General features: G+C 40.0%; 1 protein-coding gene and 1 pseudogene across 1 annotated transcript in view; one reads left to right on the forward strand and one right to left on the reverse strand.

The window, feature by feature from the left end:
- KIAA1217 (KIAA1217 ortholog) overlaps positions 1 to 17,588 on the reverse strand; it is a 669,685-nt gene that overhangs the window by 645,574 nt on the left and 6,523 nt on the right. The window lies entirely within an intron of this gene.
- On the forward strand, positions 13,120 to 16,771 carry LOC102533111 (SWI/SNF-related matrix-associated actin-dependent regulator of chromatin subfamily A-like protein 1 pseudogene; annotated as a pseudogene).

Consider the following 17,588-nt stretch of genomic DNA (forward strand, 5'->3'; position numbering starts at 1 on the left):
TTTAGGGATACTTAGGGATAAAATTTGGGAGGATCTGCTAGGTTATCCAGCCTGGCAATCAAAATCTTCCACAATCTTGTCCACCTTTCAACCTTAACTTCCACTACTGGTAAACCAAATACCACTGTGAAAAACACCTTGGATAGCACCTTAAGAATGCTAAAAATTCTAATTCTACTAATTTCATAATCACTTTGAGAAATGTAGAAGTATTATATAGTCTTATGTATAACCTCAAATATTCAGTTAGAAGTTACTCATAAGCCAGTCTCAACTACTAAGAAACTTGCGAAGCTGTAAATGTTCAAAAATGAGTCTGAACAACAAAAAGTGATGATACAGGTTGCACGCATCAAAGCTCATGCATTTTTCCCCTTAGGAGAGACCGACATGCCATTAGTATTAGTCTATCTTTAAATTTTTATATAAAAGCCTAATAAGGTGATATTTTTTCATCTTCCCGGGTACAGTAGCTAAGAAGCGGATAATTAAATAATCCAAGGAGGAATGGGTGTACTGCTGGGAACACACTAATAGAAATTGGAAGGAGCCACTTACAGGGACAGCAAGGGTTAGAAGCTGTAATAAGCCAGATGTAATCACACAGGAAGCACAGAAGCAGAGGACCATTCAGTGCAGAAACAGATTGAAAAACATCAAAAGCCCTAAGAAAGTGGCACAGGATGTGAGAATCAGACAGGCTACAGTGGTCATGATGGTGGGCTCCTGAATAGCATTTGACCCCAAATTACAATTTAAGTTCACCATTTCTGCTGGCCAGTCTAAGAACGGGCATGTGGCCCAATCCTGGCCAATGAGATATGTGATGAAATCTAACAAAGGGCCGTCTGATGACACTCAAGAATTCCTTTCCCCACTTGCCACCAGTCTGAGAATGGGGCCAACACACTGGGTAAAGCAGAATTCAGGGAGGAACAGAGGGACAGCTAGACCAAAGATTCAAGACCCAAAACCCGCCCATCAGGAAATGGAATGTATGAATTATATTATCTCCTTGAAGCCAGTTTCCACTGGGAATTCTGTTACATGCAGTCAGTCCAAAGCTTATCATCACACAGGCTAAGCTCAAGTCCTGGCTCTGGTACTGCGGGACTTGGAATAAAGTCCGTAATTTCTTTGAGTCTCAGTTTCTTCACTGATACTTGTGAGGATTTAACGAGAAAACAGAGCTAAAGCATATTGCATCACATATGGTCTGTTACTCCAAAGGATGGCTCACCCTGAAAACCCAGACTATAAGTAGACTATATTTAAGAACATTTGGAAAAGAGTTTTATCCAGAATTATTTGAGTTTTAAAATAATTAATAAAATGCTGGCAAGATGTTTTTCTTTAGCATGACAATGGGTACCTTAATCCAAGAGATATTTATAGGCTTCAAGGAAATGTGTTAAACCCATTTACATACATATGCAAATATAATCTTAACTGTGGTAAAATACACATAAAATTTACTATTTTAACCATTTTTAAGTGCACAGTTCCATGGCATTAAGTACTTTCACATGGTTGTACAACCATGACCACCATCCATCTGCAGAAATGTTCACCTTTCCCCTCAGAATCTCAGTGCCCATTAAACACTAATTCTCCATTCCTTTTACCCTCCAGCCCCTGGCAACCACCATTCTACTTCTATCCGTATGAATCTGACTACTTTACCTCATATAAGTGGAATCATACAGTATTTGCTTTTTCGGTAACTGGCATCTTTCACCTAACACAGTGCCCTCTAGGTTCATGCTTTATTCGTGTTGTAGCATGTATCAGAACTCCCTTCCTTTTAAAAAGTGAGTAATTTTCTATTGCATACACACACACACACCCTATTTTATTTATCCCTTCATCTGTTCATGGACACTTGGGTTGCAACAGCAAGATGTTTTTAAAGCATAAAAGGTAAGAAAACTGAATAGAAACAAGAATAATAAAAGAAAGTAAAATATAGGAAACCTTCTGTGCCTGATTTAGTGGAAAAGCAAAATTTCAAAAATGTATTAGAAGCACCCCCACTGCATGTGCTTTAGGCATTAGGGTTGCTTTCTTTGAAATTCTGAACAGGTGGGTTTATGCTAATTTCTTTTACTGTCTCAGAAGGCACATTGCCTGGTTCCTAAATAAGAGACGTGTTTCCAGAAATTTTTAACAACTTATTTATACTGAAGGTAAACATACTCAGAGAACATTTTTTAATGACATTTGCTAGGTTGAATTGGTTTAGGGAACCAAGAACACGGGTTATGTACTTACTTATACTGTTATATGCAGTGGAAAGGAGGGGCGGACACCGGTGGGGAAGGCAATGTCAGTTCATCACAGGTTTTTTAAAAAAAGGAATAAAAGATGTTATTTATAACAGTAACCCTGAGTCCAGCGGATAACTCCTTACCTATTATTTCACTCACACGCTGTGCAACGCATGGGGTTTGTCAGAGCCAGTCAGGTGAAAGGTGGCAGCTCTAATTAAAATAATCCTGGGAACAGGAAGCTCTAACCCACCTTCCAATTTCCTGAGCTGTTGCACTTTAGGGGCAGAGTGGTCAGGATGGGATGATGGCAATTTGGAATTCCCAGAGTCACTCTGGAAGTTCCATCTGACTTTTCAAGGGCATTCTCTTAGGGAAACTGGCTAATTTCCCAGATGTTTTATGAAGTTCTCACATATTTCTTTCTAAAAATGATTTTTTAATGGGCCTAGAAAATAGAACTTAAAGATGACAAAAGCCTGTACAAAATTGGGTGCATAGAAGCTATTATTAATGCCCTGAATCCAAAAATATTCTTAGGGTCTTCAATAAGTTAAAAAGGTGTCAGTAGGAGTCATACTTTTTCATTTTAATTTTCTAAGCAAAAACTAGATGCAGTTTTTTTTTTAATCCCTTAGAGAACATGAGCCATTTCCATTTGGGTGATCTGTGAATGTTGGTGAAATAATCCTAGGCTTAAAGAAGTTATTCTACTTACATTGAATTTTTACCTACAAAATTTAGGAGGAGTTTTCCTATCCCAGAGCAGAGTATTCTTATAGTAGTTGCAAGATGCAGCTGTGAGATTCCAGTATCTTTTTCATTTAACCAAATAGAAAATTGAAAGCAAAGGAAGTGTTTAGAGCAGGTGAGAAACAAAATGGAGAGGAAGTAACCAATTTTTGGATTCCTGTTATCTCTACATGCATCTTGGGGAAGTTCTTTCCCATGATGCCCTGGGACTTCAGCCCAGCCCCTCTGCCTGTCTCACCGCATTCTGTTGCTCCCTCATCCCCAATTCACTTCATTAATCTAGTCAGCTTAACCTTGAAATCCAGCTCAAAACTCATTTCCACAAAGAGATTTCTTGAAATCACCCTCAATATTCTAAAGGTTTACTCAGTTTTTCACCAGGATTTAGCTATTTCATGATTATCTACTGTACATTGTTACAAAATACAAGTAAACACTGTTTTTAATTTTTAAATTAATTTTATCAAGTGACACACACAGGTGAGCAGGTTAAATACTACTGCAAACTTTAAAACAAGAAAACTATGACACTGGCCCATCTCTCCACAAACCGCCATCCTTCTGTCCTAGAGGCAAATGCTTTTGAACCTTCCAGCTGTTTAACCTGGCATTTACATATTTATATATTATATATTTCCTTATTTCCACATAATATGACTATTTCTTAATTTATTGAGGTGAACTTCACATAACATAAAGTTAACCATTTTTTTTTTCAGGCCTTTTGGGTCAGGGAAGGTAATTAGGCTTGCTTTGTTTATTTATTTATTTATTTATTTGTTTATTTATTTATTTATTTATTTATTTATCAGAGGTACTGGGGATTGAACTCATGGCTTTGTGCATGCTAAGCATGGACTCTACCACTGAGCTATACCCTCCTCCCCTAAAGTTAACCATTTTAAAGTGGATGATTCAATGGCATGGGGTCCATTCACAGTGCTGTGCAACCACTGGTTCACTCTAGCTGCAAAACACTTCCGTCATTCCAAAGTTAAACCTCCCACCCATGATGCAGTTGCTTCCCGTTCATCCTTCCCCCCCATCCCTAGCAACCACCAACCTGGATCTGGTCTCTATGGATTTACCTATTCTGAATATTTCATTTAGATGAAATCATACAATATGGAACCTTTGAGGTCTGGCTTCTTTCACTCACCAGAATGTACTGGAGGTTTGTCCAAGTGGTAGCATGCATCACTCCTTCACTCCTTCCTGAATAACATTCCATTGTATGTAAATGCCACAACCGTGTATCCCTGCATCCACTGCCAGACACCTGGGCTGTTTCCACCTTCTGGCTACTGTGAATAATGCTGCTGTGAACGTGTGTGCATGTATTTATCTGAGCATCTGTTTTCAGTTCCTTGGAGTATACACCTAGGAATGGAAATGTGGGGTCACAGGGTAATTCTATGTTCGCTTTTTTTTTGAGGAACCATCAAACACAAACACTTATTTTTTGTGAACATTCTAAATAAATAAGTTTCTTAAAGGGAAGAAGGTCTTTGTCTTTAATTAAGTTTTCTTTTCTTTCCTTCCTACCGTCTCTTCTCTCTTTATCTCTCTCTCTCTCTCTGAGTTATATGGCTCCTGATAGGCTTCTCAAGATGCTCCAAAACTATTTATTAAATACTTATCTGTATAAACCTTGCGATTGCTGTAAGAAAATATTGTAAAGAATAATGTCCTTTTTAACAAAGAGAAAACCTATCAATCATCTTTCTCTAAACAGATTTTGGTTTGTTTTTTTTTAAAGTATAGAATAGGAACTTTCCATCTCTGTAAATTTATTCCAAATCAAACCAGTCTTGATGTTTCTACACCCACATAGTCTTCACCCCAGATAAAGGGTTTATCAGTAACGAAAAAATAATGCAATTTAAAAAACTGTTATAAGCTTGTGATGAATAACAAAACAAGCAAAAAGAATTATTTTATTTTATTTTTAAGAATTATATTAAACACAGGAAAAACAAACTTGGGACAAATCCTGAATCATGAAACATTTCCCCGTGACACAAAACTTACTTATAAACAAATGACTTTTCACAGTATTTCTGCTACCCTGTAAACCACATTTAAAAATTTTGAAAAAGAAAAATGAGAAATAAAACTGTTCTTGTAAGTAGTAAGATAGTTAATAGATGAAGGGCTATGTCAAAGGCAGTCACAGATATTTAACTACTACCAACATGCTTTCTATTGAGGATGGAAAGTGGGGAGGGAGAGAATGCATATTTATTCTGTACTTATTGAATCATATAGCAGTGGAATAAAATGGAAAGAAAGAGAACTTAGGGAAACCAATAGGAAAGCCTGAGCATGATGGCTTTGACACTAAAACACAGCTCAAGAAAGCCAGAAAGCCCATATGAAAACATTTTTGAAAAGATACATATATTTTAAGGGGATTTCTATGTAATTCTCTGTGATCATTGCAGTGAGGATCTGGGTCCCATTATCAGGATAAGCTGCACTTTCCCTGAAGAGCTGCTTTGTTTTCAGATTGTGGACACAGTGAATCAGACACGTCGCTGATGATGTTTTAGCTTTGCATTGGCTGCAAGTGAGCTCACAGCCCGATTTTCTGGTCCACATCTCCAAAGGTAGAGGATTCCCTAGCATACGTTTTGTATACCAACCTCATCATTGGTTCTTTTTTTTTTTTTCTTATCCCTGTTTCTACTTTCATGGTATGTATCTTTGCTCTGACTTCAGATCTATCAGAAACAATGTAAGAATAAAGAAACCAACCTCTCTAGCCATCCCACTCCCAAATGGGCTTGTGATTTGAGGACTCTAACCTTAGCGCACTTCCAGCCATCTATAACTATTCAGTAGGCTGCGGTGATCTGTATTATCCTGCTTGACAGCATGGGCACACATTACTGTGCCTCATGTCCCTTAGTTGTGAGTGGACAAATTCTTACCTCTTCATGAGGTGGTGCGGTATAACTTACCTAATTCATGTAAAGTTTAGTACACTGTCTGGACCATAGTAAGTGCTCAATAAAAATCAGCTCCTATTAGCTACTGTGTGTTAACATGTCCTCCTGTGAACTCAACTTAGAACAAACATTTATATATGCACAATTCAACCTACTTCATTTTAAAATACACTAGCACAAGGGTAACCAAGTATTTCTTAATTGTAATCCAGAATTTTTACGTACTGCTTTGATTTAGCACAAGGGATGCTTACCACAAAAGGATGAGTTTACAAAACGTGTGTGTAAGAAGCCAATATAAAAGGACTTCAATGATCCAAAACTGAGCCCTATTTTGTAAATTACAGGGTTTTTTTATTTTAGATGGATTTAAAGAAAGGCATTGCCCACTTCTTTCATAAGGAGAAACTTTCCAAATGCCCTGAGCATGGTTTTGTTTCACTTTGTGTACCCAAAGTCTATTTATGTTCATATATTTTAATGATGTATCCTCGTCAAATGGAAATATGAGCATAAGTTTCCTGTATACAGCATTAGCCAGAATCCTCCCATAAAAGCTTACTTAAGGCATAAAAGGAACAATTATGTCTCTCAAAACTAAACCACACATTTGTATCATTTATGTCACAATTTCTGCTTTCTTATCAGTGTTGAGGCAAAAATATAACCATTAACTTGCACATTGGGGCAAAGTGTTCCCATTTAAAACAAAAATCCTCTCTTTTTTAAAGATCATGACTTTCAAAGGTGGACTGGGTAATGACATTTACCCTTTAAAGGAAGTGTTGTAAAAGTTAATGTCAGCTTTGTCTTTTTCTTTCACAGGCAAGTTTAATTGTTACAATTTGGGTAACGTGATTACTTCTTTCAGAATCAGTTCTACCTTATTTTTAAGAAGATAGTATTTGTAGGTGAGACAAAATGAATACGTATTTTTTTAAATATATATGTTTTGACACTAAAATTCCCAAAGTTACATGTTAGTCATCGGTTTAATGCTCATTTAAAAATCTCTCTGGCATATATCTGAAACTTCACACCGTGAGTCACAAAATAAATGTAAACTCTTAGAGCTATACTGAAGAGACTCTAAAATTGCTACAACTTTTTTTTTTTACTAAGAACCCATGTTCTTAATTGTATCAATCTTTATTTTTTTCACCTTTAACTTTTTTTATTGATTTATAATCATTTTACAATGTTGTGTCAAATTCCAGCATAGGGCACAATTTTTCAGTTATACATGAACATATATATATTCATTGTCATATTTTTTCTCTGTGAGCTACCATAAGATCTTGTGTATATTTCCCTGTGCTATACAGTATAATCTTGTTTATCTATTCTACAATTTTGAAATCCCAATCTATCTCTTCCCACCCTCCACCCCCTTGGCAACCACAAGTTTGTATTCTATGTCTATGAGTCTATTTCTGTTTTGTATTTATGCTTTGTTTGTGGGTTTGTTTTTTTTTAAGATTCCACATATGAGCGATCTCATATGGTATTTTTCTTTCTCTTTCTGGCTTATTTCACTTAGAATGACATTCTCCAGGGACATCCATGTTGCTGCAAATGGTGTTATGTTGTCAGTTTTTATGGCTGAGTAGTATTCCATTGTGTAAATATACCACTTCTTCTTTATCTAGTCATCTGTTGATGGACATTTAGGCTGTTTCCATGTCTTGGTTATTGTAAATAATGCAATACAAGTTTTATCATTCGGTCATGTAATACTCAACAGTAAAGAGGAAGTAACATACAATAGGAATCACAGGCTCCACAAAATAAATTATTTAGGACAGAATATTTACAAACTGGTCACGGTAATTTTATCCAATTTAGTTTCCCTTTCATTCACTTCATTGACTTAACAAATTTGGGGCTAGCCACCAAAAGGCTGAAATGAAAAGTGTCTCTCCTCCACCATCAAAAGGGAGAGACAGACGTGCAAATGGAAGTTTTGCAAAACAATAAAATACCTGTTGTAATCAAAGTGGGTGTGTGGTGCTATGGGAGCAGAGGAGGAAAAGCTAGCGGACGGAAGAAACATCCAAGCTTTCACTAAGAGGTCTTAGCAACTAATTGCATATGGAGGTGAAGTCAAAGAAGAAATCAAAGATAAGTTCAGAAAGCTGACTGGGGCAGCGAGCTGGTGCCAAACTCTGAGTAAGGAAATTTAGAAAGGGGAGCAAGTAGGGGTGATGGTTTCAGATCTGCGTGGATGAAGTGCGAGGTGCCTATGAAACAGCTGGGTGGGGCACCTAACCATCAGCAAGTCTGCATTCAGAAGGGAGTTCCGAGCTAAGCAGATCTGAGAGTAGGTTTAAAGTCAAGGATATAAATAAAATTGCCTAGAGGTGCCCAGAAATAGGAGATCATGCAGCATTAATTTTGCTGGCGAATAGAGCAAACTAAATTGACTATCTTTTAGAATGCCTTCAACTCCAGAATCACCTCACATATGCTAGTGGGAATTAAAGCCAAAGTTTATTAGAGATACTAAAGAGTTTTAATGGGTGTCTCATGTAAGAATAGCAACTACTAATAATAGTGATAATGATAATAATATTACCATGTAAATTAATACAGGTTCTGAGAGAGAAATCAGGTAGAACCTTAAAAATGAGACTGTCTGAGTCAAAGAGCAGACCTTCCATATTAGCTGAAAACTTGATCTGCAGAATGATCATTACTGTTGAAACCATCATTCCTATGAGGCTGGTAAACATGAAAAGGACTTTTAAAATGTTTGCTGACTGATGCATTTTTAGAGAAGAACAGTATTGAGACCCACGTTCCGGTCCATGAGTCTGCCTAGGTAGGAATCAGACTGATCTGCTGGGAGGACAAAAATAAAATCTCAAATGATAATGTAAAACTGAAATGATGAGTGACTGTAAATGGGAACCAAACGCTCTTGACATGGGCCCTGTGGTCTTAGAAACAGAGAAATGACTCAGGATGATAACCAGAGACAAAGCCAAGTGAACACAGGTTTACAGACCAGAACAGGTGCTGGACAGGTTCACCAGGGCCATCCCAAGGACCTGGGCAGGTAAATGCAGTCCAAAGCAAGCTAGCCTCAAATGGTTCTATCCAGTGATGCTGTAGCAACTTGCTCCCTGAACTCTTAAGTTCTGCTGTTTCAATTCATCCATGATAAATCCCGGCCATGCTATTTTCCAAACCCTTAGTTCATGGCTGGAAACCTTGGCTTTACTTGGCTCCCTCTGCCTTCAATTTATAGAGATTCCTAGTGACCCCTGGTGTTACCTCTGGGTGCTCCCCACCCTCTTCCTCTGAGATTACATGACAAAACCAAATGCCTTCATGTTACATACACCCCACCTGAACCACTCCATCCTCTTCACCACTTTTGGCAAGCCAGAAACAATTCCATACCCTCAAGAAGCAATTAAAGATTGAACTAACAGGTTACATAAATCTCCTGAAAATACTTGATTGAGACCAGTAAGAAGTAAGGCATGCCGAGTTTATTCCTGCGTTGATTAACTAATGGTATTTATACCAATTAATAATTAGGTAACAGTTACCTGTGCAACTTTATCAAATTTTTAAAAGTAGAAATCATGGCATGATAACATTTTATCTCTCCCAATAAACACAGAAGTTCAAAGGCCCTATGAAAATAAAATTCAACTGCTTCTGACATTTGCAATGAATATTAATTTGGCTTAAATTACTTGTTAAACACTTCAAAGGAAAATGTCCTTGAAATGATGTAGGTTCAAAACAGATACCTGGTAAACTGTCATTAAAGAATAACACAATCATTTTAAATTTATCCTTTAATATTCAATTTCACATCCATCTCGGATCTCTTGGGTACTGGGTTCACCACACAGCTGTGCAGTACTTTGACTTTGCCACTATGTTCATTAACGTACCCACAATGGTGGCTACCGCACCAAGGTCAAGGGAGCAAAGGGCCTAGGGGCTGTAAGGAAGAGCACCTCTGCTCCCATATTTCTCCCTCCAACTAGAGAAAAGCAAACTTCTGTCATCATTTCTCTTCACCCTCTCTGCCAGATTCTGTTGATACCCTGTACACTGCACCCTTGAGCTTTTGAAGGTAACGTCTAGAAACCCCACTTCTCCCTTGCCTGCAGGGCCCCTGAGAGAGTCTACCATGGAGACAGCCTCGTGAGATTCGGAAGGTGAAAGTTACCATTTTTTGATGGTGGCTGCAGGCAGGCTGCTGGGTACCAGCAGACAGCAGAAGTAAGGACATGGCACCTTCTGAGATCCCACTTTCAGAGTTCCTAAAAGTGGTCATTCTGGGCCTGGCTCCCCCATCTTCCAATGGCTTGTCATTCTCTAATTCTTGTAATTAAACTTCTTCCCCACTGAAATACCTTAATTAGTGAAGGAGGGAGTGGCCAGTTTGATCTGTTGAAATTTGCCATTAACTGGACAATGGTTTACTAGTGGGCAGGGTTACCTCAACTTTTTCACTTTGGGGGGATGGAATCCAGAGAGCCCTTGTTTATTTCCTGTTCCCTTATGAGAAACACAACTAAGCAGGTCCTCAAATCTTCTGTATTAGCTTCTTATTGCTGCTGTAACAAATATCACAGACAGAAAGGCTTAAAACAACACAACCCTATTATCCTAGAGTTCTGTAAGTCAGAAGCCTCACTGGGCCAAAATCAAGTGCCTCAGCAGGAGGCACTCCCTTGCCTTTTCCATCTTCTGTAGACTGTTCACATTCCTTGGCATGTGGTCCTACATCACTTCGACCTCTGCTTCTGTGGTCACATCTCCTTCTGTGGCTCTCTGGCTTCCTCCTTATAAAGACCCTTTTGATGATATTAGACTCATCCAGATAATCCAAGATAGTGTCCCCATGTCAGGGTCCTTAACATAATCACAGCCACATACTCCCTTTGTCATGTAAGTTTAAAAACAGTCACAGTTTGGGGAAATTAAAATGTGGACAGTTCTGGGTGGGGTGACCTGCTTACCACACTTTCCTTCTGGAAGCAGCCTGTCAGTCTCATCCATATTCAAGCAAGTGGTACTGGAGTCTGTCTGAAGATCTGGTGCCTCCCTCCTTCTGCAAGCACACCGGACCTTGTGGGGCCCAATTCTTGATAAAGGGTAGGAGTAAAAAGTTCCACTTTGGATGAAGCTGAAAGCATATATTCTAATAAAGATTTCACAAAACTCTACATTGAGGATCATACAGACAAGCAAAATCACTATTTATATTTTCCACTTGGCTAGTAATCTTGCTTGGTTGGTTTGCCTTACTGATCAGAATCCTTGGGAATGAGAAGGGTGGATGATGACCCAGTCCCCTAGACTCACGATTCCCACTCCATAGGTACTCAATGAACTAATGACCTGATGGTACTTCTGTAATAGCCTTTGTTTCAAATGTTCATATTCTGTAATTCAAGTTTTGTATAACATGTTTTTCAAAATCAAGGCACACCTGTATAAATCTATATTTGAGTAGTAGTTCAACACAACTTGAATCATCAGCAAAATATAATGAATTTTCCAAAAATACCCTGACCAGTTGATATTAAAATACAATAAAATCATAGCACTTAATATTTTTCAATTTTCTATCAGCCCAGGACACAAAAGCCTTCTGAATGCTGATCAGGGAAGCTACTCTATTCATTCACATTGGATTAGTAAGCATACACTGCATTGTTCACACTGCCAATTTCTTCAGCCAATACAATCCTCATTAGCTACAAATAAAGTCATCTTCGTGGCATTCACAATTGAATATCTGAATCAATATCAGATGCAGAAGTGTCCTTGGTGACAACAGAATAACTGTGTTTCAAGAGCATAATTCCTGCCAGTGCAGGCATTTCATCATGTGTTTAACTGAGAATAGCATTATTTGATTAGAGCATATGGAAGGATTACATTTTAAAGTCATATGATAGCAACACTAGAAATTACACTGGCCTGAATTATCATGCAGCTCAGGGATTCTTCGGCTTAGAAAAAGTGCAGCCTGCATAAGGTGACAGAAGGCCCCATCACACTCCTGCTACTTCATTCTCTTAGTCCCTCAGACATCCATTCATTCACATTCATTCATTCATTCACTCACTCACTCATCCTACATCTATTATGTACCTGTAACTGGGGATAAAAAAATAAACAATGCACAATCCCTGCCTGCCATTTGCTCACTCTCTAGAACCAAGCTGGAGGACTCCCACTTTCCAGGTTAAAAAGTTACTACAAAACCACAGTAGTCAAGACAATGTGGTCCTGGCATAAGGACAGACATATACATAGGTCAATGGATTAAAACTGAGAGCCCAGAAATGAACCCCTACATTATGGTCAATTGGTTCCACCAAGGGTGCCAAGACAGTTCAATAAATGATGCTGGAACAACTGAATATCCATGTGCGAAAGAATAAGTTGAACACCTTCCTCACCCCATACACAAAAATTAACTCAAAATAGATTTGACCTAAATTAGGCAAGAGCTAAAATTACAAAACACTTAGAAGAAAATAAGAGTATAAGGGAAAAAAAAACCTTAAGAGTACGTCTTAATAAATTTGGATTGTTTCACAAGTGATAAAAGAAAAAATAAATTGTACTTTATCAAAACATCAAAACTTCTGTCCTGCAAACTAAACCATCAGAAAAGGCAAAAGACAACTCACATAAAAAAGAGAAAATATTTGCAAATCCTAAGTCTGAGAAAGGATCTTGTATCTGCACAACTTACAAACCAATAATAAAAAGACAAATAACTCTAGTTAAAAATGGACAATGTACTGAGTAGACATTAATTTCTCCAAGAAGATACAGAAATGCCCAATAAGCACATGAAAAGATGCTCAACATCTTTAGTCATAAGGAAATGTAAATCAAAACCACAATGGGATAGGGTGAACAACCCCGCCACAACACTACCTCCAGGCCCTGCTCCTGAAATAAGGTGGGCAAACTGACAGCATTAAAATACCGGCTCCTAACCAGTCACCCGGGGGAGTAATCTGGTTCGGGAGGGCTCTGGAGATGCGCCTGGGTTCGGGGTCAGCCACGAATGTGGCTCGCTTTCCAGGCCTTTCTCTAGCTTTTGCCAAGTTTCTGATTAAAGACTGACATTCCTGCATGAGCGTTTTCCTGTTAAAATGTCCTTGCCTCTTACAGACGAGCAGAGGAAAAAAACAAGAGAATCGGCAAAAGGCTCTGGCCCTTAGAGCTGAGAAATTATTGGCAAAACAGCATCAGAACGCAGGCTCTGGCTTCTCCATTGCTGCCACACCTTCCCAGTCCAAGCAGGGCCCTTCTCAAAACCTCCCCAGGGATCCTTCTAAGTCAGGGAGCCATGGCATCATTTTCAAGCAACAGAATCCCAGGAGTTCATCGAATGGTGACCAGAGATCCCCAAATTCCCAGAACTTTCAACTCAACCTCAATGTGGGCACAGGGGACATGGAAGAGGCAAGAGAAGATGCCCACAGCCTGCCCAAGCCACAGCCCACCGAGCCAAATGACTGTCACTGGCATCTCCCCTCCCTTGGCACACAGTCCTCCAGAGGTCACCAGCCAACAGCTCTTGGGTTATGAGTTACGTTATGGTCATCCTCAGGCTTCACACGAGACCAAATTGACACCTTTTGCTAACACAGCTCATGACCCTTTGGCCAAAACAAAGAATTCCCAGGAGACAGCAGCTTCTGCCTCCTGATCCAGGGATCCTGAATTAGAGGCCAAGATGTCAAGACCCTCCCTCCACCTACGGGCAGAACATTTCTGACATCTGTTGTGGCTCAGGAAGTGTGATGCCTAAGACAGAAGGAAGACTCCAACAGAAATCGGGGACCCCACTCCAGAAAGCAGCAAAATCCCAGCAGGGAACGTGCATAAGGGATGGGGACCATTTCCAGGTGAAGATCGGGTACAATGAGGAGCTCATTGCAGTGTTTAAGAGTCTGCCCAGCAGATGTTATGACCCTGCCACCAAGACATGGAACTTCAGCATGACTAATCTTCGACAAAGGAGGCAAGAATATACAATGGAATAAAGACAGTATCTTCAGCAAATGGTGTTGGGAAAACTGGACGGCAGCATGTAAAACAATGAAGCTAGAACACTCCCTTACACCATACACAAAAATAAACTCAAAATGGATCAAAGACTTAAACATAAGACAAGATACAATAAACCTCCTAGAGGAAAATATAGGCAAAACATTATCTGACAGACATCTCAAAAATTTTCTCCTAGAAGAAATAAAAGCAAGAATAAACAAATGGGACCTAATGAAACTTACAAGCTTCTGCACAGCAAAAGAAACCATAAGTAAAACAAAACGACAGCCTACAGAATGGGAGAAAACTTTTGCAAATGAAACCGACAAAGGCTTGATCTCCAGAATATATAAGCAGCTCATACAACTCAATAAGAAAAAAACAAACAACCCAATCCAAAAATGGGCAGAAGACCTAAACAAGCAATTCTCCAAGGAAGACATACAAATGATCAATAGACACATGAAAAAAATGCTCAATATCACTAGTTATCAGAGAAATGCAAATCAAAACTCCAATGAGGTATCACCTCATACCAGTCAGAATGGCCATCATTCAGAAGTCCACAAATGACAAATGCTGGAGAGGCTGTGGGGAAAAGGGAACCCTCCTACACTGCTGGTGGGAATGCAGTTTGATGCAGCCACTGTGGAAAACAGTATGGAGATTCCTCAGAAGACTGGGAATAGACTTACCATATGACCCAGGAATCCCACTCCTGGGCTTATATCCAGAAGGAACCCTACTTCAGGATGACACCTGCACCCCAATTTTCATAGCAGCATTATTTACAATAGCCAAGACGTGGAAACAGCCTAAATGTCCATCAACAGAAGACTGGATAAAGAAGAAGTGGTATATTTACACAATGGAATATTATACAGCCATAAAAATGACAACATAACACCATTTGCAGCAACATAGATGCTCCTGGAGAATATCATTCTAAGTGAAGTAAGCCAGAAAGAGAAAGAAAAATACCATATGAGATCGCTTATATGTGGGATCTAAAAAAAAAGCATAAATACAGAACAGAAACAGACTCATAGACATAGAATACAGACTTGTGGTTGCCAAGGGGGTGGGGGATGGGAAGAGATAAACTGGGATTTCAAAACTGTAGAACAGATAAACAAGATTATACTGTAAGCACAGGGAAATATATACAAGATCTTATGGTAGCTCACAAAGAAAGGAATGTGACAATGAATATATATATGTTCATGTATAAGTGAAAAATTGTGCGCTACACTGGAATTTGACACAACATTGTAAGATGATTATAAATCAATAAAAAATGTTAAAAAAGAAAAAAAAAAGTCTGCCCAGCAGACGTTACGATCCTGCCACCAAGACGTGGAACTTCAGCATGACGGACTACGGTGCCCTAATGAGAGCAGCCCAGCACCTCCCTACCGTCACCCTGCAGCCTTTGGAAGCAGCCGAGGGCTGCAGGGAGCCGCCCTCCACTGGCAGCGGCAGCGTGGCCCAGGCCTGCCTTCCTGCAGCTCCCTCCCTCACCTTTGTCAAAGGACAGTGCATGCTCACCTCCCGGGCCCACTTCGAGGCAGACATCGGCTACTCAGAAGGCCTGGTTGCACTGTTTAAACAGATGTATCCAGAAATTATGATGTCAAAACCAGGAAGTGAAACTTTCTCGTGGAAGAGCACAATAAACTAATTGAAAGGGCGTGCTGCCTTCCCCAAGTTCAGCTGGATCCTTTGCCCAAGATGCTCACCCTGGCTTTCGCTTCTCAGCTCGAGAAGACATCTCTCTGTCCAGTGGCAGACATCCCTGAGGCAGACCTTTCCGGGGTGGATTCCAAGCTTGTGTCTAGCCTGCTGCCTTTCCAAGGGGCTGGGGTCAATTTTGCCATCGCGAAAAGAGGCCGCCTGCTGCTGGCTGATGACATGGGCCTGGGGAAGGCCATCCAAGCCATCTGCATCATGGCCTACTACAAGAAGGAGTGGCCGCTCCTGGTGGTGGTACCTTCATCCGTGCGCTTCACCTGGGAGCAGGCCTTCCATCAGTGGCTGCCGTCTCTGAGGCCAGACCACATCAATGTTGTGGTGACCAGGAAGGACTGCCTGACGGCTGGCCTGGTCAATATTGTCAGTTGTAACCCTCTGAGCAAGTTAGGAAGGCAGCTCAAAACCCCTTTTAAAGTTGTCATCATTGATGAATCTCACTTCCTCAAAAGTATTAAGACCGCCCACTGTCGCGCAGCTATGCCCCTCCTCAAGGTTGCCAAGCGGGTGATCTTACTGTCAGGCACGCCAGCCATGACCCGGCCTGCCGAGCTCTACACACAGATCCTTGCCGTCAAGCCAACCTTCTTCCCTCAGTTCCTCGCCCTTGGACTTCGCCACTGTGGTGCCAAGCGGATGTCCTGGGGATGGGATTATTTGGGCTCCTCAAACCTCAGAGAGCTGGAGCTCCTGCTGGAGGAGGCAGTCATGCTGCGACGCCTCAAGTGTGACGTCCTCTCCCAGCTCCCAGCCAAACAGCGCAGGATGGTGTTGGTGGCCCCAGGCCAGATTAGCGCTGGGACCAGAGCTGCCCTAGATGCCATGGTCAAGGAGATGACCACCAAGGACAAAACTAAACAGCAGCAGAAAGAAGCCCTCATTCTCTCCTTCAATAGAACAGCTGAAGCTAAAATCCCATCTGTCAATGAATACATCCTGGACCTACTGGAAAGTGGAAGAGAGAAGTGTCTAGTGTTTGCACACCATAAAGTCTGGTAAACAAAAGAGATTCAATATTATCTATTTAATACAATGATTATTTATTTTGTATATAACATATATTGTATAATGTATGCATATGTAATATATAATCTCCTATTCTGTTGGATATATCAATAAAGAGCCAAGGGAGAAATTATTTACAAAAATGTCAGCCTAGATCTTCACGGGGTAACATGACAGAAATCAGGATTTTATTAATTAGAAATGAAGACCCATTTTCTCATAAAAAAAAGCAAACTACTGTATCATTTTTTAATGCTCAGCAATGAATTAAATGGGCTTTTCCCAAGGCAGCTGGGAACCTAAATTCCACATGTAACATTGTTTCTAGGGGAAAAAAATTTTCCAAAACAACCTACTTATTAAAAAACGTTTAGAACGTGTGTTTGTGAACTAGGCACAAAGAAAAAAAAGAAAAATTATATGTACACAGTTGTTTGGAAAGCTAAAAGTCACCCCCTCTTTCTTTTCATTGTTATGATAGTTGGGGTTTCTATCCCAGAGTCTACTGTCTCCCCCAACGTGCGCACACACACAAACACATACACATAGTCTCTCCTGAAAAGTTGCTCTGGCTGCATCTCTTACAGTTACAGAGGACCGGATTTCTCATGGCTGCACTTCAAGGTTGTTGGCCCCATTTTTGCTGCTGCGGTAACTTTTCCTGCCTCCAGAAAAGCTACTCTAATCTAATGCAAATTGGACAAGGTCACAGAGCATGCTAAGAACAGATCTGGTAACCTACAAGTACTCAACCCAAGGCTTCCTGTCCATTTCTAGAGCAAAAAATGGGCACAACACAACATTTTTCTGT

The sequence above is a fragment of the Vicugna pacos genome, chromosome 35, assembly GCF_048564905.1.
Source record: "Vicugna pacos chromosome 35, VicPac4, whole genome shotgun sequence".
Lineage (NCBI taxonomy): Eukaryota > Metazoa > Chordata > Mammalia > Artiodactyla > Camelidae > Vicugna > Vicugna pacos.